Here is a 23788-nt window from a genome sequence, read left to right as displayed (position 1 = left end):
TTAAATATTTCAAGCAGAATAAAGCTACCTTGAAAATATTATATTCTTCTTCAGGAAACATAATTATATGGGCATATAGAACCAGGGTTTACTTTGTCTTTGAGAAGGTCAGTCATCTTTTACCCAAGGTTATTGAACTGTTAGTTCATCTGCTAAATCAACCAAATTTTACACTTGAGAGTAACAATATTTGTGTTTCACTGAAATGGCTCCATTCTCAAAATCAATGATTTAATCATCTCATCAGCTTCTATCCTTCAAATCTCATGTATAAATGTACTCATAAGAATAACTTACCAACATCATGAAGACCTTCATCCCGTTGGCCTCTCCATTATTTCCTCCTTTCTTTTCTTATATTATACTTCTCTTCTTCTTCAGACTGAAATTCATTGTTCACCATTATGATCAATTCCTTATAAACACATTCACCCTCTCCTTGTTCCTCCATCACACTCACATGGAAATTTAAAAGCAGCCAATAATCTAATGACCATCTGATTTATTTATGTCAACATTTGTACAGCTGAGTACTGCTGAATAAAATCACACAAAAAGTGATTCAATGCCAGCCAAGATGCATTTCTAAATAGTATCAGTAAAATCGACCCTCTCTCTGTTTCTCTCTTTCTCTCGCTTTCTCTCTCCTGTGATATATCTTTGGCATTTAGATAAGCATACTTTTTTTTCTAATGGTTACATTCATAACCCGCTCCAACAGTTATTTATCCATGATAAACTGAATTCTACTCCTTGGAAAGACTGTCTTATTTTCTCACTTCTCAACCTCTGCCCTTCTTCATTTCTGCTGTGCACATTACCGAAGTGCTTTATTGAGACAATCCTCAGACAGTGTCTGATTTTGTTGTTTCCTGCACTTTGACCCATATCTAGTCCTTCACTCTTGTAAAAATAGAGGAAGTAGTTTCTTTTTCCGGACCAATGGGAATCTATCTATCTGTCTTTCTAGGACTTTCCTGTAGTGATCCTTTCCCTCTCCTAAATTCTCAATCTCGCTCTTGTACTGGCTATTTCTTTTCACACAAGCAAGCTCTAGTATTTGCCGTCAAGTGAAAAAAGAAAAAAAAAAGAAATCCTCCTTGATTTTTCATTGTTCTCCAAATGCTATCATATTTTTATTCTTTTCTTAAAGGCCATATTTTTAAGCATTGCCTATTCGTTATCTCTGTTTTTCAGTTTCTACTTACTGCCTTACTCATTTTAATCAGGATTTTCTTTTATCATTTCAATGAAGCTGATTGTGCCAAGGTCATCAATCACCCAAATGTTGCCAAATTCAATAGACATTCCTGATTTTACTATCTTCAAGTAGCAACAGAAAGAATCAACTAAAATTCTTTGTTTCCTGAAATGCTTTTCTATTAAGGCTTTCCTTATTATGAACTGAATGTCTGTGTCTCCCCAAAATTTATATGTCGAAACCCTAATACCCAGTATGGATGTATATATAGATGGGCTCTCAAAGTAAGTAATTAAGGTTAAATAGGTTATAGGGGTGGGACGTGATGAAATCTTAGTGTCCTTATAAGGAAAATTACCAAAGCACTTTCTTGTTCTCGCTCACTCCTCTCTCTTTCTCTCTCTCTCTCTCTCTCTCTCTCTCTCTCTCTCTCTCTCTCTCTCTCTCTCTCCTCCATACCTTCAGAGGAAAGGTCATAGGAGGTTGAAGCAAGCCATCTACAAGCTGGAACGAGCTGCTTCACCAGAAAACAAACATACTAGCACCTTTATTTTTGACTTCCCTAGCCTCCAAAACTGTGAGAACATAAATTTATGTTGTTTTAGCCACCCAGTATGGGATATTTTGTTATGAAAACCCTCACAGAGCAAGACACCATCTTGTTCAGATTTTTCTTTCAATTCTTTCATTACTCCTTTACAATTCCAGTTGGTATCTTATAGTGTAAATATGTGAATTTTTTTACAACAAAATCTTTCTTATCTTTCTTTATATCCTCTGTCAAATCATTCTCAAACTTTCTTATCATTGTCATCATTTTAACTATCATCTGAAAACTGTTGACTCTCACAATTATATTTATAGTTTATATTTATCCGAAATTTCCAGATATTTATTTCCAAGTAATTATCAGCAAAACAAAGAAAATATTGAAAGATTTCACTGGCTTCTAAAGCTTCTGCCCAGAAGAGACACACACTCTTATTTCCACACCCATTATATTCATCAAGGCAAGTCACCTGGACAGGTTTAACTTTAATGAACTGGTGATATACAAGTCTATCATGTACCTGAATGAACTTGTGTGATCCATTGCCAATGATGGCCACAACCCCAACATTTACTTCCTCTCCATACAATGAGGTGTCTTCTACACCTTATCTACTTGCACCACTATTTTCTCAGTTGCTAAAAGTATATTGACATACTTGATTCTTACCTTTCCCTCATATTCTGCACACAGTTGTTGGTAATCTTATCCATGCTTCCTTCTGCAAATATCAAAGCATTTCTTTCCACATCCATGTCAACAGTCCAGATCACTGCTGTCTCTTACCTAAAGTAATACCACACATTACAGCTGAATTACTCATCTTTTTCTCCTTCTTTCTCTTGACCTGTATTTTCTACTTTACCCTTCTAAAACTCATTTGCCATGTTTCAAGTAGAAGGATATACTGGAAGTGAATTTTTAAAAGTCAGTCATTCTACTTGAAACATGGAACAGTCACTCACATCACTTCTTTCCAACATGTCTTGAACCAGTTTGAGACCACAGCTAGGCTGATTTCACACTTGCTTCGTCATCTCCCTGGGATGCTCATTCCCAGCTGTTCACATGGCTGTATCTTTCATAGTCTTACATATAGGCTTAAACATTACTCTCTCAGGCTGGAGTTTCTTCATAACCTTATTTCAGCAGTGACTCACACACGTGCCACCTCCACTTTATTTCTACTACAGAACACTGATCCTACCATGTAGGTAAATTTGCAGTTGGGAACTCATTTACAACTACTTATCTGTTACTTGTTGCCCCCCTAGTTGGCCTCTATCTTTCTTATTCTCCAGTATATCCCTGACACTTAGCACAATGCCTTAGTAAATAACAAATGCTAAGCATAGGAAGCTCAAGACATTTTTACTTGAGCAAAAGGCAGAATTTAATATGCTTTTCTGTCTCTCTTACAATTTTGCTCACAGTACATGTTCAGTGAGTAAAATAGAACTTTGTCTCTAATATGTATGCAATAAATATTTGTTGAATCAATTATTGGCTAAATATGGTATAATGTATCAGAAACAAATAGCAGGTTATTTATAATTTTGATTGACCTTATTTTAACCTTTGGTTTTGTGATTAGGAATTAGTTATGGATCATGCAATGTGTTTTTAACCTAGGCCCTGGTTACTAACATGTGAAAGGCATGTGTTCCTCAACTCCCCCATGGGAGTTTAAACTGGAAGAAGATCTTACAGAGAGATTGAAATTATCAGTGGTAGAAGACAGGATAATACTCTGATTCCTTTCTTTTATACATAATTCTTGATCTGATGCTACTTTTGAATGTGTATAAACTGCCTATGCTTCAAAGAAAATAAGACATATTTTATCACATTGACTATGCCTTTGTTATTTAAAATTAGAGGGATAGAACATAAACTATCCTTAAATTATTACAAATAAAAATAGTTAAACATTAAATATTCTATGGATAAAATTATTGGTAGTAGATATTGGTATCTGTAGGATACCCAAAATAACAAACAACTTTATACTTCTTTGTATCACAAAGTCTGGTGGAGAATCAAAGTAAATGCTTACTAGATGTCAAATGAACATATGATTCACACATACTTCTTGCTCCTAACAATGCATGTCAGAATAACCACGGGTTGTCATGGGACCAAGAGTGATAATGAAATGGTGCCTATGACTTGTCACTCAACAAGATGTAGAACTGAGGGTCCTGCTGTGCTTACAAAAGGCTAAGGGAAGAAATGAGGAATTGAGTTTCCTCTCTTAGCAACCTAGGGCATTTGCAATGGGGAAGTTATCAAAAATCCGTAATGCTTAGAGAGAAGTTCAAATATTGCTGCAAACTAGTTTTGCCCCTTCTTCCTGCAGGACTGTCATCGGTAAAACACCTTTGCTGATAGGATTATTTCTATAGAAGACATTCTGAAGACAAAATCGCCAGCTTCATCCCTGAGGATTTGAGATTTCACTAGAGCATACTCACTCTGTCTCCTATATTTCTAGCTGTGGTCTCAAACTGGTTTCTCACTTTCATAAACTCTATTCTTGGTTGAGATCTTAAAAAGTAAAAACTTTGAACGAAGAAGAAGTGCTGACTTTAATAATATTGTATTATTATTATTACATACATCAATTGTGAACAAATATATTAATATAAGATGCTAACAATAGAAGAAACAGGTATGGACCACATGGGAACTAACTGTACTATTTTGCAAATCTTGTAAATCTAAAATTATTCCAAAATGCAAAAATTTCTTAAAAAGAAAAAATAATGATAAAATGTAAACACTTTAAAAATTCACATGTAGCATACACCTAGATTTTTTAAAATATGGAAATACTAAGGGCAAACTTAAGCAGAGTTTTGGATCACAAAACTTTAATGTTTTTTTGCCAAATATAGTAGAAGTAATTGAGTCCACTGATTTTGCCATAGATGTCATTATTTCAAAGAAATCCACTTTTGGTCTGTGAATAGGCAGCCCTCTCAGAGAATTTCCAGAAGCACTGAAACAGAGGCAAAAGGAAGAAGGCAGTAAAATGTCATGAGACACAGTACAGAAAAGCAATGTTATTGCAACCATAATCATTTGCTAACATCTTGAACTTGCAACAGCCTACCTTAAACACACACTTCCTCACCATCATGGTATGTTCAATATCCTTGCACACTTGGAAGCATAAAACACTAATTTCCATGACCCTGAAATTACAGAGAGCTGAGGAATAGAGAAGACTGCTGAGGTGGTAACTTCAAAGCCATTCAGAAAAACCATGACTTTTAAGGTGGTGTGATATCAGGCTAAGAAGTTATGCTAAATATGGGACATTGATCTTTTCAGGTATTGTGTGTGTCCATTAGGAAAAAATCTCTTGCTGAAGTTTAGCCCTTTCTTCATAAAAACACAATATACTTATAATAATTTGAGGCAGATTTTTAAAAGTAGAATGTATTCTTTTAGGCCACTCTATTATCCAACAGAGGAAAATGTTTATAAGAGGTAGTACTTTATATACTTTCCAACAATTTTTTTGTTTGTTTGTAGGAAAATTCACATCATTTTATTTAGGGCATGGTGCATCTTATTCAGTCAATCAGCCATTGTTTCAGGAAATATTTCTGTGTGTGTGTGTGTGTGTGTGTGTGTGTGTGTGTGTGTGTGTGTGTTACGTTTGGGGTTAATAATGGTTAAAAGAAATAGGACACAGCTCTCTACTTATACATTTTTACATTTTATCATTAAATGGATATTTATAACATAATAGTAAAAATAAATTTGTAACTGTGATAATTGCTACAAATGAAAATGATGTGGTTCTATGTTAATGACTAAGAGGTAGAGATAGTAGGGATTTTTGTTTAGATATGGATTAAGTAGAGAATATTATGATAGTCAAGAATAGCCTCAATGCATGCAAGATAGCAAGAATAATGGGAAACTGCCTCTTCATTTAGAATCTGAAGTCTAAAACTGGGTAAAACAGTTCCTTTTGTCTTCCAAACTCTCTTTAAAAAAAAAAAAAAGGTAGACCTTTGCCCTCTCCATGGTTACCTTCTTACCACAATGCTGAGAAATCAGAACCTGGTTATTACAAAGGCTGAAACTGCAATTTATCAAAATAATGTGAAATCTAAAATGAATTTTAAAAGGCCTAATAAAATGTTTCCATGAAATCCAGACTCATTTTTAAGTGAAGACTAGAACCATGTCCTAAATTTAGTGTCTCTCCTGCTTGTCCCAGTTTAATCCTCTCCAGTGAAAATCATAAAAGAGCAGACAGAGAAATAAAAATATAAAACATCATTCAAATAACTTCACCTATGGAAGACAATTTCTCTGTTTTATCAGTGGGGTGATCATGTGATAACAGAATCCCTTTTCACTTTTCTTAATCGACGTTAGCAGTGAATATACACATTTCTAAATGACACTTGCAAATGCCCATCCTACAAATACAAGCCACATATAATATATGGAAAAAAATTACCTTACCTAAAATCACCTTCACATTTTGACACATTTCAGTATCTGGATCTATGACATTGTCTAAATTCCCATAGTAATCATGGGAAAATGAATTCCTTTGGGGTGGGAGTCACAGGCTCTAAAATGGATTATTTGTTTTTAAGAGGAAAAGAAATGTAGTGGACACAGGCACAATATTAATGACTAGGCTAATTCACTTCTTGTTTTTTTTCCTTATTAAAATGTTCTATGATTATATCTATGGTGAAAAAAGAAAAACTTATAGTTTTGTTACCAGAAAGTAAAGCATAAAATATAGTGTCACACTTGCATCCCTACCATGGAATTTTTTTTAGTCATGAAGAAAAAAAGTATAAGTATAAGCTTTGTATTAACATTCATTCACGTGTTTTCTAAAGCTAAAATACATTCATTTTACATTGAAATGCACATCATAAGCATAATATATTTTCACCAACCATTTACACATAGCAGAGATTTGTATGGAACAAAGTAAGCAAATAAGACACCTTCCTAGCTTTTGGAAAGCTCACGGTCTTGATAGCAAACTTGTAAATTACTGCTTTATTTATTTTTAGAAAAGATTTAAATTTTATCTGGATCACTTGTCCAAATGCATATGGTCATTCTAGAACAGTATAACATTTTATGCTGTTTTGAAATAACCCAGATAAATATTCTTCCATACAGAACCCTGCTAAACTCCAGAGCTGGATAGAAGAGTGAGCTTCCTTCAGGGTATATGTGATAATACAAGCACTTAGTGGTATTAATTATGTGTAAAGCACATTGGGTTAATTCATTTGAACTTAACCACAAACTCATAATATGGTACTTTTGTAATTCCCATTTTACAGATGGAAGAACTGAAGTCTAGAAACATTTATGACTTGCATGGTCACAAAGCTGGGTGCTGACAAGTTTAGACGGAACACAGACCTCCCAACTCCTAGAAGAGGCATCTCGAGGAAATTGTGGGAATGTATTCCAGGCTGTTACAGAGCCCACTACAAGCAAGTAGCTTATGCCAGTAATTTGTGTCTGTATTTATTTATTTTTCAGGTCTATTCTAACCAAAAAAGGCATCCCAAAAATTTCAGAGGAAAAAATAAATGTTTTCCTTACTTCTACTTCTCTGTAGCACTTATTTTGTTCATGCACGTAGTACTATAAAGTTATACTTTTGGAAATTAGCTCAGGACTCCAAATGTCTTTGAGAAACAACACTGGTTTGAACCATGCTTTAATTGTAAACTTCCCTAAATTTAAAGAACAATACTATTTACATCTTACTAACAAAATTTGTCAGAAAATGTAAGCACTATTTCAAAAGAGTGACTTAAACAGATGTAACTGTACTAAGATTTAGTATGACTATGGTCAAGATAAACATATTTCACCCCAAAGTCTACACATAATCAACCCAGTCATGACTATGCTTTTCTTTCTATTTCTTCATTCATTGCAAACTCTTTATCACACTATCTCTGACTGCTGCATCTAAGGTTGATCTAATTTCTGCTTTTGTTTTATAACAGCCAAGGGCTGTGCTGCATTGCAGGCAATCAGCTTCTAGGACATCCTTAGGGAATTTCTTTCTGGCCCTGTTTGCAGTCATCCTGTACATCCCATAATAGAGCTCTACCATCTAGCCTGTGCACATTTCCAGCTCGGCAAAAACAGAATTACAAGAGGGATAGCTTCAAAGTTATACTCATTCAATGTTACAAATCGTTCTCAGCTGACATTGATGAAACTCCTCACATGTCTGATGGGACATGGGTGACAAAGATAAATCTCATAGGCATGTGTGCGTGCAGGTGTTTGTGTGAATTGAGAAAAAGTGAGTCAGTTTGAAACTTTAATGCATAGGTCACCCCTAGATGAACATTTATTTTTACTGTTATCAACATTTAATTCTTTTCCATTTAAATAATGATAGCGGTCCATGGTATTTGATTAAGCAAATGCCAGTCGCCATAATGTTATAGCAACACGTTTATTTATTAAATGAGATCTTATATAGAACCCTTTAAAGCATGTGTCGTGTTGGGTTAGGGTTATTTCTCTGAGGCCTTACAGAGTTCTCATATAGATGTATTGTCATTTTAAATGTATTGTAAAAGTTGATGCATTTATCTGTCTTTCTCATAGATTATAAGCTCTAGAGGACAAAACAAAAGAACAAATAGATAAGTGAATGAATGAAAGGGGAAAAATATATCAGCTTCATTCCATTTATGGTAGAGCTTAAATAAAAGTACAATACATGTGTTATCATTGTGAGTATTATCATTATTCTTCTTCTCCCTTACTCAGCATCTAGTCAATTACCATGACCTAGTTTTCTAAATTAAATCAATTTTGACCTTTTCCCTCACTATGCTCCTGAAGTCTATGCCTTCTTCACTTGGACCCTGACCCCTCTCCTTTCCCTTTGAAACTCAACTTTCATAAAGACACCAGCAGGGTGCCAAAAAAAGTAGACACAGTTTAAGCAATGTTATCTATATACTAGTTTTCGAAGGTAAGTTCAATTACAGTAACAATGTGTAGTATGACATTCACTCAACAGAGCTTCCACTATGTTCATTGACGGTCGTGTGGTGATGTTAGCATTCGTTTGATTAAAGCCATCTTTTGAGCGAATACCATACTTAAAATGTGTACATATGTTATGGCACCGTGTGTGTGTGTGTGTGTGTGTGTGTGTGTGTGTGTGTGTGTGTGTGTGTTCTCACTCATAAGTGAACCTTGAATAACTATCATAATACTATAAGAAATGGATTGGCTGTAGTGGAAAATTGCCACGGATGGGGGAAGGTTGGGACTGGCAGTAGTGGAAAACTCCCAGAGGAGGGGGAGTACACTTCATCAGCAAGGGTGCCTGCATAATGAAGATTTGTATACCTCAACCTGAATTGTACCCCACATCTTTAAAACAAAAATCCGGCCATGCCATGCTCCTCCACGAATTCTATCAATTACTCCCAAATGGTCCGCATGGACTCCCATGGCCTGACCCCACCTACAGATCCAACCTCATCTACTATTTCCACTCTCATGATTTAAACTCTTAGAGCAATGTCCTCCTATTCCAGGGGCTGTGGCCCTTGACCCCATGCCTCTGCCCCTATGCTCTCCTCCTCTATGTCTTAACCTTCTAGGTGGGATTCAGGCTTCCTTCTGCAGAACACGCCCCCTGCCCACTGAATGACCCTCCAGATGAAGGTGTCCCTCATCCCATCGCACCTGGGTCCTCAGTCTCCATTTTACATGCTTCTATTCGCTGTAGAGATTTCTATGGAGAGTTCCATTTCCCTGATAAAACTATAAGCCTTGTGAGCACAAATATTTCTTATTCACTTTTTATTTCCCCCACTTGACAAGGTGCCTGACTTGCAGGAAACAGAAAAGAATGGAGGTTGACCTCCACTGAATTTTCTGAGACAAGTTGTCCTATCCTGGTTCAACCAGATTAAAAATCCATTTCTCCAGAACAACGCTTTCCAGCATTCAATCTTGTAACAAAATGTAATGCTTTCTTAAAAACAAACAAAGAAACAAAAAAGTCAAAAAACAAAAATAATCTTTCTCATTTTGGATTTGCCTAGTTGTACTAAACAACAAATTGAAAGGAGGGCATTTCAGTTACTTTCCATTTCATGAAGGGAGTCACTGAATTTTCCTGGAAGTTGTACAGGTAATAATTTCCTAACCAAAGCTGACTATATAATTGAGCTGACTATATCATTTACCTCAGCAGGAAAAAAAAATCAATTAAATCACATTTTCAATTTTTTTTCACTGTGGGCATTTTGCTTTCTACACATATTTAAAATTAAACATATTTGTTACTTCATGACTCAAATTATTAATAATAAAAAATGCAAAAGATCCCAAAACAGAAAATTGGTAGCCAGCTCAGACTTCTTCCTTTTTCAGTGAGTAAAATCAATACCCTGCCGGGCTTGGTGACTCAGCCTGTAATCCTGTGCCTTTGGAAGGCTGAGGTGAGTGGATTGCCTGAGCCCGCGGGTTCGAGACCCGCCTGGTCAGCGAGACCTCATCTCTACAATAAATCAAAAAATCAGCTGGGCGTGGTAGTGCATGACTGTAGTTCCCACTACTGGGAAGACTGAGGAGGAAGGATCGCCGGAGCCCAGCAGGTCGAGGTTGAGGTGACCGGGAGCAGCCACTGCACTCCAGTCTGGTCGACAGAGAGAGACTCTAACTCAAAAAAAAAAGAACAAAACAAAAAAAATCAATACCCAAGCAAGAAGAAAAATTCATGTCTTCTTGCTTTTGAGGACATGCTACTTCATCCTAAATTTTACCTTAGTTACAAAGAATTGAAATGAAATAAGAATTACATGGCACTTTGATCATAACTGCAATTGGCCAGCACTTATCCAAAAGCAGACGTTCCCCACAGGTGTGGAAGAAAGTAAAATTCAAACCCTATAGTATTTGCTTCTCCGATACAATAAGTATATATTGTATAAAAACAGTTGGCATCACAAACAGTATCAACACACTAGCACATAAATCTTTAAATCTGTCTTAAGATATTGAATTAAAAGGAGTCATCAAGTATCAAAAGAAAAAAAGGTGGCGGCTCTAAAATATAAAACAAGGAAACAACATGAAGAGTCATTTATTAAATGTGACCTAGACACGGAGGAGGACACCATAATAATCATTGAGTGATGACTGCAGCCATGCTTTTGCGACAAGTCATTGAGACCTGAAATGAAAAAACTGAATTATTACTAAATAAAAGGAATTGGTTTCATTGTTGAATTGATTCACATTTTTTTTTTAATTTGGGTATATTTGGAGTTATATTTGAAGGTCGAAGAATAAAACCAAAGTATGTTGCCTATTGCAAGGATCTCCCTTGGAGTTGGAGAATAGATATCTTCTGTGTTTACAAGTTGAGTTCTTTCTCAAGCATAGAGGAGAGTAGTCATACCAAGGAAGTACAGAAATCCAGACGGCATACCTGGAACAAAAGGGCAAAGTAGTGTCTCAAGTACTGCCATTGCTCGCCCACAGCAAACCCATTGCAGCAGCGGACATCTTTTATCCAGCCCAGCCCTCACCCTCAGAATTTGCCCTGTGAATGCTTTTGTCTTTTCCCTGGACTGTCTGGAGTACCCCACTGGGCCAACACACTCTCTGGCCAACTCTCTTTCTCTCTCTCTCTCTCTCTCTCTCTCTCTCTCTCTGTCTCTCTCTCTCTCTCTCTCTCTCTCTTGTCTCTCCTCTCCTCTCTCCTCTCTCTGCCTCTTAGCACTATTATTATTGCTTCATTTTGCTCTCGCCAAATTCATTCATAGTTTTATGTTCCCTAACTCTGAAAATGAACTATTATCATTTCCTGGGGGGAAGAGATCAAAGGGTAGGGGAAAAAACAACATACATCTAATCGCTAAACATAGCCTGGTCAGAGCAGTGTTGTGGAAATAGCCCAAAGAGAAAGAAAGGAATCAGACCCCCAAATTGTCTCCTTTGGACTGACATCCCACAATGCACTGTTCTCTTATATAGTATATAATGTAGTGAGGCATGCAATAACACAACCTCATCAACCACCAATATGCCTAAGTGGTTGCTCATACATTCTTGTTTTCTGCATTTTATTTTATGCTTATTGACATTTTTTAGTTATACCAGTTAAAACGTACATTTTTGCAAATTTGATTACTAAGCTACATTAAAAGGAAAAAGATTTTAAAAACAAGGCACTGGAAACATGTAATGATGGGCATTATCACTGTCATTCTCTGTACTTAATTAAAACTTGGAGTGTCATCAATGAATGTGCAGATCTGTGTGGATCTTTGAACAATTGGCATCACATGTTTGTACAGTTCTAGGTCTCAAGGAATCCTTTTTCTCAAGAATTTCCTTTTTCTCATTGTCTAAGGAATTTATTGGAGGCTTGAAAATGTCTTTTCACCAACAATTACTTTTTTCATGTGATCGTAGTACAAATATAAGTATAAACGATTCTTCACAGGCAACTCTCCTCTCTTAAGTGAAAAATTAATAAGGAAAAGATTGAAAAAATAATATTCAGATGTGTGCTTATCAATGGCATCAAATATTTCTGATTAAAGTCATTTTTCTTTCCACTTGTCCACTTAGTTAGAAATAAAATCTCCTCTAACTGAATAAATTTTGTAAGTTACTTGATAAGTTTTCACCATTTACCAGATAATGTGAGGAATGTCGCTATTACAGCTTGGCCTCTTCTACAAATGGTTAGTTGGAATCATTAATTTAAACTTAAAACCAGAAGAAAGCTCTGGATCTACTGACATTGACAGTGGAAGCCCTGTAATAAAAGAACTTTTTAGTTACACCGTAACTATTAAGTAGCTACTAAAGCCTTGGTCACAGAGTGACAATCCACTTCTAAAGAACAAAGGGGGGAAATTCAGAAGCTTTAAGGATTGTAAAAGTTCAAAATGTACCTAAATTTTCTAAGTTTCTTTCTGTTCTCAGCACTCAATGAGATTTCTACTTGATTATATTACTAAAGGTGCATAGAACTGCAGTTTTGACTACCGTTCAAATTTTCCTTTTCTTTACTACCTTGACTCAGAGGTATGCATGATCTCATTAGCATATATTTCTTTTTGAATACTTATCTTTCAAGTAGGACAAAAAACTTCAGCAGTTATCAGTTTGCTTTCTTTGTTGTATTCCTACAGTATATTCTGTAGTCAAGATTGAAGCATTTAGCCTTTTATACTTCAGTCATATAGGTATGTATGTCACTAAAATAGGAGTTCCTTAATGCCAGGGAATATTTCTGTTTACAGCACCAATCCAGAGCATCATACACTGTAAGTATCTGACAAATATCTACTGAATAAATAAATGTATATCAAAGATGGGAATGTATTTTCCTTAAGAAAATTTCACAATCGCTCTCAGACCCGTTGATTTGTAGGCTACCCCTCTGCAATAGAGTCCCCCAGGTAGCTCTGGCCAGCTCAGTTCTCTGCCTGTTTCTTGCTTGTGGTTCTCAAGAGTAAGTATAGAATCTGCTGGGAATGAGATGAGAAGGAACTGGCTGGAATACCCTGGGCTCTGTTCTGAGACTTCTGGAACAGAATGCTCTTTAATGCTTTAGCTCAGTGAATCCTGTGACCCCGAGGTATATAACTCAGAGTAGCTGCCTTTTAAAATCCCTCATTTGTTGTGTAATGGGGGGTACACAAACTTGAGGCTCTATCAGCTCCAGCAGCTTTCTGAGACTTGGGGGAACCTGTTCATAATATATCCTAGGCTTCTATTGTTCCTCACTGCCTATCTGTAAGTAATAAATTCCTCTTCATGTAACTTGTGTATGAGTATGGTCTGTCTCACTGTACTCAAACAGTTTGGTAACTAGTACACAGTGAACTGCTTCACATTCTATACTTGAGACATGTAAATATCACTGAAACATCAATATTACGCTTCAGATTTATGAGCATTCAGTATTCCAACTGCAAAGATTTTAATCTATACATCTATTTCAGAAAAAAGAGGTGGCTATTTTGGGTAAAAAATAAATCTTACGCTTGATAACTCTTTAAAATTTTTACTGAAAATACACACTTAAAGCAATATTAAACAGACTTTTTAACTCCTATTAAAAAGGGACATAATTATGCATGTATTAATTAACAAAATCATGGACATGCTCTGCTTCATCAAATATGAAACAGTCAAGTTCAAATTTGTTCTTCTGTAGTTAAGTTACAGATAATTTCATTCTGAGATATCTTTAAAAGCCATCCCATCTTTTCTAACTTCAAAATAGCCATTACTATTCACTCTTGGTCTTCTACCTTGAAATAGTTCTCCTTGGATCAATACTGGAGCAGCCAGATAACGTCTGCAAACACCTGTAAACATCAGCTCATCTTATGCCTATAACAAGTCTCTTCATACCCCAAAGCTCCATACAGATAAATAAGCCCAGATCACACAAGTATTTTCAGAAGAGGGCTCTAGTGTTTTTGTTTTGTTTGTTGAACATTTGTTTTTTGTATTTTTTATTTGGCTATTTTATGTCTCATTTATGATCAGTTTATAGTGGTTAAAATTTTGTGCTTAAATTTTGAAACAATATTATGGTATTTTCTCAACTACTTCCACTGCTTAGATTCTTTGTTTTAAAAAAATGTTACCACAAGTAATTATCTTCCATAAGAAAGAGCTTTGCACTTCTAGGGAAATAAATCCTGCATCAAAATTAAATCCTCTTGTCTCAGAGAATGTACTCAGCCCATACTTACTCCAAGTAGTAAGTGCCTACTATTTTGTCTGCTCAAAACAACACTCAATTTTCTGGGCCATATATTTTTTCCCCTTCTTTAACCATGAGTTTAAATTGAGAGTTGCCTTCTTTTCAAAACTTCCTCCTCCTTGACCACAGTGATTAATCTAGGAATGAGCTACTGGCCCCTCTGGGCTTATGTAGAGCCTATCTTCTAAGTAAGAGTTGATTGGTTCAGGGATGCATCCCTGATTCAGTCTCAACCAATCAACTCTTCTCTGTGACTTTTTAATTTGGAAACAGAAATCAGGAATTCCATTCTGTCTAGTGACACAATCAAGAAATGTCAAGTAACCATGCTTCTATTCACCACAGAGGACGTCCAAGTTGAGAAAGAAGCCAACATCAAGAAGAAGCCAAATTAGAAGTGGAGAGTGCCTCCTCTTGCTGTCCAGGACCCTGTTTTCTCTGAGGGGTTGAGGCTCTGCCACATCTGTTGTAGTTCCACGTGCCAACATTTTCTCTCAAAATGTTTTCTTAAGCTAATTCAAGTTTGATTTGTAACCAAGTCACTGACAGATTCCCTCAATTGTGGCAGCAATAATGCATATAGGAATCTATCCAGGTTTTTCTCCTCTGGTTTATTAGATATCTTCTAGTCATCTTTTATTGACCATTTGTAACTTCACATTTTTATGACCAATGCTTAACTTACTTTCAAAGGTCTTGCACTTTTATTCATCGCTAAAAAACAAAAGCTGAAAGACTACTTCCTCTTTTTTAAATAAAATTTTAAAATCTAAATCCACCTAAAAATTTTTTTTAAAAGGCTAGCATAATTTTCTTCATTACAGAGCTTTAAGCATCATTTCTCCAGTTTTTTTTTCCTTTGTCAGATTCCCACAGTAAAAATTCACTTAATAAATTCAATTTATAGCAGATATTTATAAATCTTACTCTTTTCTAGTCCTTTCATTTCTACTGGGAGAGTAAGTTTGCAAGCAATGACCTCATAGTCTTCTAGAAACTGAAGCCCTAACAGCAATGACTCTGACAGTAGTCCAATATCTGTACAATGATAATTTATTGTACTCTTCCTATAAAATGTCATCCCTTGAAAAGCAAATATCTTTCCATGAGTCAAAAGACATGGAAAAGAGAAATAATACTTTGTTATCAAGAAATTGAAAGATGATTGATTACAGGCTAAGTAATATACCTTACCTAGGTATATTTCCCCCAAATAGCCTTCATTTAAAGTCCTGTAGTCATGTTTTCAAGTTTCCAATGATTCAAAATAAATTCTTACAACATTGACAGAACTCGGAGAATCTTACTTGCTATTTAGCTGCCATGTTGTCTATTAATCGAGTAATAGAGAAAATAGTAAGTAGACGCTGGACAATTTGGCCTCCCTCCTAAGCAAGTTTCTCTGCTAGGCAATATGTCTGTATCTTTGATTTCTATCCATACCCAGAAATATAAAGAAGATAAGGCAACTAAAACTAAGCTGGCTTCAGTTATCCATCCTTAGTGCATTTCCATCTTATTAAAAAAATGCAATTGAAACAGTATCTTGCATCTGCAAAAAACAACGCATGCAATTAAAGTATGGAAATAAAAGTCCAAGCTGCAGGCTATTAAAGTTTTCAGATAATGGCACCTGAGCATAAAAGCAGGGATGTTTCAAATACATGTGGCACATTATTGGTGATTACACACCTTTGAACACATTTTCATTTTCTTTCCATTGGTGTTTTTAAAGAATTTGCCAGTAAATCACTGCTGCCCTAAAAGTTTTCAGTTCAAACCCATGTCGCCTATAACAGCTTCAAATTTCCCATCGCAGTGTGACTGTGCACATCAGACCAAAGTATACCAATAGCTCAGTTGAATGATAAATAGAATTGAAAATAGATTTTACTGGCCAATTCTCATATGTGTGTAGGGGGTGGGCATCTCACCCGGAAAAAGGTCTATCAAATATTTATGAAAATCATTTTTTGATCCCCAAACACCACAGTTAAAATTAAACAGCCGTCGCAAGAAAGACAGTGTCATCACAGGTAACTTTGTTCTACTGTTTAGGCTCTCAGACTCTTTTTAAGTGTGCACTGAACAGATGGAGACTGTTATAGGCCTTTCATACTAGCGTTTAAGGCAAACTTTCCAGCAATCTGTCATGGTTTGGGGATTCTCAATGACCTTTCAAATTTTTTTGCAGAAGAGCCTGCTCAATTATGTTTACCATCCTATGACTTCTGATTCATAAAATACACTTTTCTCATCTAAATTATGCTTCAGTGGTTAAAAGAAAAAGTGTAACATGAGTTATGTAAAGGTAATGTTGTTTTGTTATTGTTGTTCTTCTATTTTGATTTATTGTCCCTTGTTCTTCTATTTTGATTTGTTGTGCAATGACTTCTCCTTATGTAACATGGACCAAATAAGATAACTGCATGTGATACTTCTACAGAACAATCGTATATTTCCTTCCAATTAATACTTTGACTTGTTAAATTCCACTATAAAATAATATGCAAAATTTCAAGTCCTCTCCCCTGCTGCTTAGTGGATGAGAATGTTCCCTGTACCAGCTGAAATCTTCATTACTTCCAAATTATGCAGACTGGGGCCAGGGTGGGGTGCCTGGCTAGGGAGAGATTGTTGTCTCCTAATTACCAGTGGCTGCAACTTACCTCTGCTACATTTTCAAGCAGAGTTACAATAGAGGTCTCCATTTTCACTTCAATAATAAAATGTGTTCAGTTCTCTTTTTCATGGAAAAAAAGCAAGAAAACAATTATATATCCTATACTTAAACTTTAAAGTGACCCTGTCCTAGACTCATTTAGAAAAACAAAAAAAGGAAACATGGTGGTAGACTTTGAAGTCTGACTTGGAGAAAACTGTCTGAGTAAAATGACCTATTCTATTATTTTTCTTCTGTACAATGCCACTATAAATATGATATAATGAGATTTCCAATGACTATTTTTACCCATGTGGCTTCAGAAATGTTTTACGACTATTCACCTATAAACTACAATTGAGTTGATGTGCTGAAGTCTTTTCTCCTTGTGGTAAAACAGGCAGAGGCCAAGACTTAGGCTTAATTTTGCTGTCATGAGAAGCAGTCATAACTTGATGGCTTGATCAAAAATTACAGGACCAATAATAGATACAGTCCTGCCGGCTAAACAGAAGCAAGCTAAGTACATTTTCACAAAATGTTCCTAAAGGTCATAGCAGTCATTAATGAGAGCATATTTTTTTCTTAGAAAGTCACCTTTGAACATCCTTTTCTTGATGATATTCCATTATATATTAAAGAAAAAAACTGTTTTATTGCCTTTGTTGAAGGATTAGGAGGAAAAGATTTATGTTGACCTGATAATTATTATCTTTCCACCTATGTTCTAAAAGATAGAAAAAATAAGTGCAAAAAACAAGGTATTTAATTCTACTCACTTCCAATGTCCTGGATAATAGGAATGTCTGAGAGCTCCGGTTTCAAGACAAAAGAAAAAGAGTGTTGGGTTGGGGTGGAAAGGAGGAAGGTTATTCATTTATTCCTATACATACTTGATTAGAAAAACATAAATCTACTTCAGCTGTTTACTTCAATTTAATTTAGTACCCAGGGTGATTTTAATTAGGATAATAGGTACATTTTGAAGGTATAAAATAAAAGCAGCTCTATTTAACATCACAAGCAGGTGGCAAATAATACATTTTCTCATCTCCTCCTTCTATGTTTATGGGGGCCGTGGGCATTATAATGAGCGATAGAATGTCACCCGGCCAACTTTTTTTCTCCCCCAAGACAAATCCTTTCTGTGAATCCTGCGGTGGAAAACAGAGGGAATCTGCTTGTGTGGTCTGGAATGTCTTTCAACTTCCAGCACTCCCACAAGGCCAAGTGATTGACTCCTTGGTCTTTGAAATTCTCCATGTATCTTAAATAAGTGATGTCGCTCAGTCCCTGGACTCTCACCTTGGTTACATGTGGAAGATTCAAAAATGAAAGTGGCATCCTAGCTAAGAAACCATGAAAATAAGGCAGTGAGTCTTGAAAGCTAGCACTGTCTTCCCCACGATCAGTAGTTACTAAAAACTTTGAAATCTATGAAAAACGGATAGGCTTCTCTTTAAAAGACGCATCTGCAGCTGAAAAGCAAAGATAATATAACTCTTAAATAAAAAAAGATCTTAGAAAGCTACAAGCAGTTTGGGGAACGTACTTGATCCAGATCAGCACAAGGTGACCCGGAAGGCACAGGTAGGGAGTAGGGGAGTTCCTGCTTCCTCCTTCAACCAGATAACCAATGGGCACAGGAAACCACAGGAAGACAGGGTGGACAGGGAGATGCAGAGAACATCCCTAAAACCAGGAGCAGGAGCAGGAACATGGTATTGGGCATATCTTGATAGTCAGAAAACATCAAGGCAGTGATCTTGGGACAGTCTGAAAATGGCACCAGAGAACACCTGGAGCATCAAGTTCAATAGCACATTCTTGAGGCATTCCAGTGCTTGGCCACACCATAGCTGCCAAACCGTTGTGTTCTAGCCACTGGGTCCAACCTCATCTCCTTCCATTTTTCCTCTCAGTAACTTCACTTAACACTTCCTAGCCTAGAAGGACCAAACTCATGCCCATTTTGTGCCATATGTACTTGCCATTTCTTCCACTGGAACACTCATTCCTCAGATAGTGAAATAATTTGGCCCTTCATTAATGTTTCTGCTTGTATGTTACCTCTTCTGAAAGACCTCTCCTGTTCACTCTGTGTAAAACCATCTATGTCCCCGCCACTCTTATCTTCCTTCTTGTTGTAAGTTGAATGGTAGTCCGCCCAAAAGATATGGCCACATCCTGGCACCCGTAAATGTCACCTTATTTGGAACAAGAGTCTCTACAAATGTAATTAATTAAGGATGTTGAAGTGAGGTCATTCTGGATTACCTCAGTGGGTCCTAAATCCAATGACAAGTGTCCTTATAAGAGACAGGAGAAGAAACCTGTGTGAGGACAGAAGCAGAGATTAGTTACACAGCCACACACCAAGGAATGCCTGGAACCACTAGACAGACACCGGAAGCTGCAAGCAAAGAGTTTGCCTTCTAGCCTTCGGACAGACCATGGCCCTGCAGACATCTTTTTTAAAAGTATTTTACATTTAAAACATTTTAATTGACAGGTTGTCATTGTGTGTGTTTATGGGGTATAATTTAATATTTTAATACATATGTATGTCCTATAATGATCCAATCAGGGTAATTAGTGTATTCATTACCTCATAAACATATCATTTCTTTGTGATAAAAACATTAGACATAAGGAAGTCTCCCTTATGGCTAATTTTCACCATCTTATCCCCTCCCTCCCCTCCCTCATCTCTGATAACCACTGCTCTACTCTATGCTTTTATGAGTTCATTTTTTTAAAAAAAATTCCACATGAGTGAGATTATGTAGTATTTGTCTTTCTGTATCTGGCTTTTATCACTTACCAATGATGTCTTCCGAGTTTATACACAGGTTCAAATAAGACAGGATTTTATTCTCTTTTACGGTTTAATTGTATTCCATTGTGTACACATACCACATTTTCTTTATCCATTAATCTGTGGGTGAACACTTAGGTTGATTCCATATCTTGGCAATTGGGGATAGTGCTATAGTAAACACGGGAGTGCAGAAATCTCTTTAACATATTGATTTCATTTTCTTTGGATATCAACCAAGTACTGAGATTGCTAGATCATATGGTAGTTCTATCTTTAATTTTGTGAGGAACTTTCATACAGTTTTCTACAATGGCTGTACTAGTCTGCAGTCCCACCAACAGAGTATAAGTATTCTCTTTTCTCCACATCCTTGCTAACACTTGTCTTCTGTCTTTTTGATAATAACCATTTTAACTAGAGTGAGGTAGTATTTCATTATTGTTTTGACTGGCCCTTCCATGGTGATTAGTGATTTTGAACCTTCTTTATATAACTGTTGACCATTTGTATGTGTTTTTTAAAGAAAGGTTTATTAAGTTTTTGTTCATTTTCCAATTGGTTTAATTTTTTTGTCATTGAGTTAAGTATCCTATATTTTCTGGATTTTAACCCCTTGTCAGATGTATAGTTTGCAAATTTTTTTCATTCTGTAGGTTGTCTCTTCACTTTGTTAATAGTTTGCTGTGTCAAAGCATTTTAGTTTGATATAATCACATTGTCTTTTTTCACATTTGCTGTCTATTCTTTTGAGTAGTTTTAAAAATTCCTTTCCCCACTCCAATGACTTGAAGTGTTTCCCCTATTTTTCTCCAAGCTACTTCACAATTTCATGTTTTACATTTAAGTGTAAGTTTCCTTTTGAGTTGAATTTTTTGTTTTTGTATGTGGTGAGAGGCAAGGGTCTAGTCTCATTCTTCTGCATGTAAACATCTAAATTTTCCAACACTATTCATTGAAGAGATTATCTTTTCCCCTGTGTGTGTTCTTGAAAAAATCAGTGGGTTGCAGGTGCATGAATTCTCCCTGACATCTTGATTCGGAACTTATGGCCTCCAAAACTGTGCAAAAATGAATTTCTGTTGTTTTAAGTCATCAGGTTTGTGATAATTTGTTATAGCAGTCTGGGAAAACTAACACACTTCCCTTCTTTACTTTGCTCCCTAGCAGTTACAGCTATATATCGTTTATGTATCATATATTGTTTATTTGTTCATCTGTTTCCCCTTCTGGAATGTGAGGGCAGGAAGTTTATCTGTTTTGCTCACTGATGTTTTCTAGTGCCTCAAAGAATGGCCAGCACACAGTAGTCACTTAATAAGGATATGTTGAATTATGAATAAATGTAACCTTCTGGATGTTTTTCTTTAGGAGCATTTTTCTAGGTGGACTTTACATTTTGTATTTCCCTGCATGCTCAGGTTGGGATGCGGATAAACTGCTGCTAACATTTATTTATGCCTCCCGAAGACCATGTTATTACAGGAAACATTATGAGTCTTTCAGAAATAATTTTTAAGTTCACTCACTTTGAGATGTTGCCACTCAAGAAATACCACTGTGATTCAATATTCCAAAGATTGTTGAATTTGGCGTGAAAAATTCTACAGGGAAAAAGCTACTAGCCTCCTTGCTGTATATTGTTAAAAGAAATGCATTGCTTACCATTTTCTGGTTTAATGCTATAATGTTAATTTGGATCTGAGCCTGTTTGATTCCTGGGCAGAGCCAGCATATAGAAGCTGAAGGACACTCTCACGATGGTTAATGCTGCTGCAAGAGACAGTGTCGAGGTTAACAAGTGTCTGTTCACTAGAACTGTAAAGACAGGAAGAGTGATGGGAAGGCTGACTCTGTCGGGTGATAAGCAGAGAGACAGTGCAGAGTGTACAGAGGCATTCACTCATGTCACCACAGGCTGCTGGTTGTGAGAGAACACAAAGATCTCTCTTAGACAGGGGAGTTGAAGGAGGTGAGCGGGCGAGCGGTATGGATTTTCCTTGGGCTATGCAGACTCAACTCAGGCCTCACCCAGCATTACAGCATAGAAAAAACAATAAAGGGGAAAGCAGCTAGACCATTTTAACTACACAGGAAACTGGACAAAAGAGCATAGGAGAATTATCATACAGTGGTGATACCAGTAGTAGAATCTACAGACATTACTGAACATCTAGTAGGTACTAATTGATATATTATGTCTATTATTAAAAATTATTAAACTGATCAATTTGATGAAGAACTAGCATCTCTTGAGGGCTTAAGTTTTTTATTCAAAGTCACATAATTGGTTAGAGACAGAACTAATATTTGAATCCAGAAATTCCTGTTCTGGGTCAAGTGTTTTGTCTAATCCCTAATAGCTCCCCATTTTTTGTGTGTTAAGAAAGCATCCATATAAAATCAGAATAGCTCAAGGTGGAACTCATGTCAAATGTAGAAGAAATGGGTGTCTTTACTTTTAGAAGACAAGAATGATTCACTAGGGAAGATGGGGTGGAACTCAAGTAAGAAGGAAGGCAACACTGAACGAATGTCCGTTAAAGACAGGCATTTGATAGCCGTGATCTTGGGTAACTCTCAGACCAACTCTGTATTCCTATTTTAGAAGTCAGGGCATTGAGGTTCAGAAAAGTTAGGTGGTTTACTCAAAATCACAGAGAAAGGCATCTGTGACTCAAAGCCATTAATTTTCACTGCATTGAACTGACTGCCTATACAGAATTATAAATTGTTTATTCTTTGTAACTTGAACTTGCTTCATTACTTTAAAATAATTCTGATCTTGTGACTAAGAGACATAAAATTTACAAATGTCTCACCCCATGTACATAATGGCCAATACACAGAAATGAGTGATTATCCATACACCTGGATGCTTTTGTAACTCCCAAAAAAGGGAGCTATAAGGGATTAGAGAAAACACTTGACCCAGACAGGAATTTCTGGATTCAAATCTTAGTTCTGTCTCTAGCCAATTATGTGACTTTGAATAAGAAACTTAAGCAAAGATACTAGTTCTTCATCAAATTGATCCATTTCATAATTTTAATAATAAACATAAGTATATCAATTAGCACCTACTAGATGTTCAGAAATGTCTGTAGATTCTATTACTGATATCACCATTTCAAGAGAACAGAGATGGTCCTTCTGCAATTATGTACTAAAGGTGTGAATTTTAAGCTTGTCAGTGTAGACCATTGTGATTCTTGGAGACAAAAAGAAGCTTTCAGACATAGAACAGCCAATGGGTATGGCAGGCAGATGGCTAATGTGGCTGAAAGCCAAGACCTAGAGAAGACTTGAAGGCAGAAGTTCATTATTGGCTCTTTAGGTCAACATGTCTAAGTCATGCTGCGTGAGACAATTAAAAGGAGACACTGAGTGATTTGATTTGATGGCTCTTAAATGTGTATACATTCTTCACTGATTAGCAAAGTTTGTGTGCAATGAAGTGAGAAGTCATTCTAAGAATAAAACATTTTAAAACCCTGGGCCTGTATATTCCTTGAAAAGGCAATATCTTTGAGTTTGTTAGGACTTGGGATATTTATAGTGAAACTCTTTAAATTTAATGGCACAAGCAGAAATGAAACCATTAATCTGAATAGCACATGAATGGAAAGTTTAGGCTTTATTGCCTCCCTTGATGTAAACTACTTGGTAATGTATCACTTCATTTATTGATATATCTTTTATAATACTCAAGTATCAAGGTCTATATCATCTTAATTGACTAAGTTATCCAAGATTGTCACAGC

The sequence above is a fragment of the Carlito syrichta genome, unplaced genomic scaffold, assembly GCF_000164805.1.
Source record: "Carlito syrichta isolate Samal-C Ts95f unplaced genomic scaffold, Tarsius_syrichta-2.0.1 Scaffold311995, whole genome shotgun sequence".
Lineage (NCBI taxonomy): Eukaryota > Metazoa > Chordata > Mammalia > Primates > Tarsiidae > Carlito > Carlito syrichta.
Note: the sequence above shows the minus strand (reverse complement) of the source record.